The following is a 3096-nucleotide window of genomic DNA, read 5'->3' on the forward strand; positions in this document are numbered from 1 at the left end:
TTGTATTTGTTGAATCCTAGCCTCTGAGCTACAGAGAGTGGCATGAGGCTTACTAAAGTACCAAGGTCACATAGGCACTTTTTGAAGGCCATTGGACCTAGAGAGCAAGGCAAGGTGAAAGAACCAGGGTCCTCTAACTTCTTTGGGATAATCATCTTCTGAATAATAGCCTTGCATTCATGAATAGCCCCACCTATGAAATGTACTACCCTCTCATCTTCCAGAGCCTTAGCTTGAGCTCGTTTATCTATCTCCTCCTTCTCTTTGGTCCTTTCTGTTACCAAATCAGTTAAAAACTTTTGATATTGAGGCACAAGTGCAAATGCATCAAGCAAAGGCATCCTAAGTTCAATCTCCTTCACTTGTTTTGCAAACAGAGCTCTATACTTCTTAGTAAGCTCCTTTTTTAACCTCACTGGAAATGGTAGAGGTGGCTTGTATGGTGGAGGAATGAATCACACAGGTCTATCCTTGGGAGCAGCAGGTTCTTTAGTAGATTGAGGATCAGATTGCTTGGTTGACTCAATTGGATCCTTGAGCATCTCGACGGTATCCTTTATCTTAATTTCATCTTGAAGAAAACCCTCCCCATCTAAACTCTCATTGTCTTCAGTGAGTCGTACATCTACAGCTTGGGTGGTGATGGCATGGATAGTAGCATAGTCTTTGGGGTTTTGAACTGCTTTTCCAAGTAGTTGGCCAGGTGTTGGAGTAGAAGTAGAAGCAGTCTTGTCTTCCATATACTTCATCTTGGAGTTAAGAGCTTCAAACTTAACATTCAGATCATTGTATGAACACTCCATTCGCTGACTGAGTTCAGCAAGCTTCTTGGCAGTTTCCAGAGAACCGCTAGCTTGACCCTGAAGAAGTTGTTGCATCATTTGCTTCATTTCTTGATCAGGAGCTGGAGTAGGCTGAACCGGTTGAGGGCGGAATCCTGGTGGTGGTCCTGAGGGAGCTTTATAACCTTGTTGGAACTGTTGTTTAGGCATGAAACCTTGATTGTAAGGCACAAAAGGTTTTTGTTGACCTTGTTGTTGCTGTCAAGGAGGGTACACTTGATCCTGTGGATTTGCAACGTTGGTGCTCCGGTAAGACAAGTTGGGGTTCTTCATATAGGGGTTGTAACCCTTGTTGTATCCACCTTGATTTTGGATGTAGCTGATTTCTTTAGACTGCTCACCCTCCCCATCCTGAATTTGAAAAGGGTCATCCTCATATACGAAATGGACAGTCTGCTGCTGACGTAGCAAGAGGCGATCAAGCTTGTCATTGACATTCTTAAGGTCCCTCTTGTACTTCTCCTCAGACCCATCGTCGCCTCTAACTGTGCGGTCATAATCTTCATTGTAGTTGCCGTCAAACTGGGCGAGATTCTCAACCAATTGCCATCCTTCATCAACGTCTTTGTTCAGGAAGTTACAGTTAGAAGCAGTGTCAAGCAGCATGCGGATTTTTGGAAACACACCACGGTATAGAATTCTCAGCAATGACTCGTTGCTGAAACGATGGTGTGGACACTAGCTCTGGTAACCCTTGAAACACTCCCAGGCTTCACAAAATGATTATGAGCTCTTCTTAGTAAAACTAGAAATGTCATTCCTAAGACGTGTTGTTCTGGAGTTGGAGAAGAACTTGGCCAAGAATGCTTTCTTGCAATCATCCCAAGTGGTGATTGATCTCTTGGGAAGGTTTTTCTCCCATTGATGAGCTTTGTCTCCCAGGGAGAATGGGAAGAGGCGCAACTTGTAACCATCCTCACTCACGCCGTTGATTTTGGTGAGACTGCACAAACGGTCGAACTTGTCCAAATGATCCAGTGGATCCTCTATATGCAACCCGTGAAACTTGTTTCCCTGGATCATGGAGATCAGACTGCCTTTGATTTCGAAGTTGTTGTTCTACACGACGGGAGGGACGATTCCAGCACACTGAGTATGAGTGTTCAGTGCATCCCCAGTACCAATGTTTTGCAGTCTCGGGTTTGGTCCATTATGTTGTTCCATAGTGACTGGTGCGGGATTAAAAGTGAGATGACGAGTTTGTCGTGGTCTTTAGAACTGATTGATGTCGTCAATAGCAGGAAGGAGATTCTGATTTCCTCTTGATCTGGTGTGCATGCAAGGTTGCAATCAACAGGTTCCTGAGATGCAAAACAAACAAGCAAACAACTAAAACAAGTTAGTATTTAAAATGATAATTGTAACAGAACTTAATCTTGCAAAACTTGAAATCGCAAATGTAGCAAAACTAATCCCAAATGGCAACGGCGCCAAATTGATACTAGGATTTTTGTGTGTCCTAGCAGGTTCAATTAACCTTATGTGTTGTAGTACTTAAGGTGTCAATCCAAATGGGATGTTGCTAGCAATCAAGATGCAATCAAGCAATCACAAGTCAAGCCAATTCAAAGAGGGGTTTTATATCTAGCAATCCTATAATGATCAGAATGCAAAACCGAAATGAGTGACAGAACTAGAAACGAAAATGTATGACAAGAAGCGAACAAGAATAAGTGAAACCGAAAACGATTCTAAGAATGAACTAGATAACAAGAACCGAAACAATATCACGAATGTAATATCAATCAAAAAGATAGAAGTCCTAAGGATGGGAGTAATTGATGTCGGTAGAGTATCCTAGTCTATAGAGTATTTAACATGCCACAAGCAAACTATCCCTAAACAATGAACATCACGACTTAGCTAATCCAATCTCTTGACAGAAGCTACTCAGACTCAACCACTTCCAAACCTAGCTCTCGCTAGAGAAACATGATCAAGCATGGCATGACAAACAAGTTCATTCACGTCAACAAACATCCTAGACAACTAATCTCTTAGGCTAGGAATGTAAGTCTTTGGTAATAGTTGGTCAGACATTTCATCAAACACCTTTTGGGTGTAGAAATGTCTAAGACCTAGTTCCAATTTATTAGAGAGAAACTAGTATTTCTGACTCTAGAACAGAAGGGAATCATACAAATCAAAGCTTAAACACCTTACATCCTAAAATCCTCCACCTAGTCTATCCCATCCCCAAAAACTCTAACACTACTCAGATCCGAAAATCATAACCAAGGATGCAAACCCAGAA

General features: G+C 42.0%; 1 non-coding gene across 1 annotated transcript; it reads left to right on the plus strand.

Moving 5' to 3' along the window:
* The first annotated feature begins 1503 nt into the window (after positions 1–1503).
* Positions 1504–1610, plus strand: LOC147939780 (small nucleolar RNA R71). Its single transcript, XR_015564879.1, has one exon. It is a non-coding gene; the product is annotated as a small nucleolar RNA R71 (small nucleolar RNA).
* Positions 1611–3096: the final 1486 nt, after the last annotated feature.

This window comes from Camelina sativa, chromosome 8 (assembly GCF_030686135.1).
Source record: "Camelina sativa cultivar CO46 ecotype springtype chromosome 8, ASM3068613v1".
Lineage (NCBI taxonomy): Eukaryota > Viridiplantae > Streptophyta > Magnoliopsida > Brassicales > Brassicaceae > Camelina > Camelina sativa.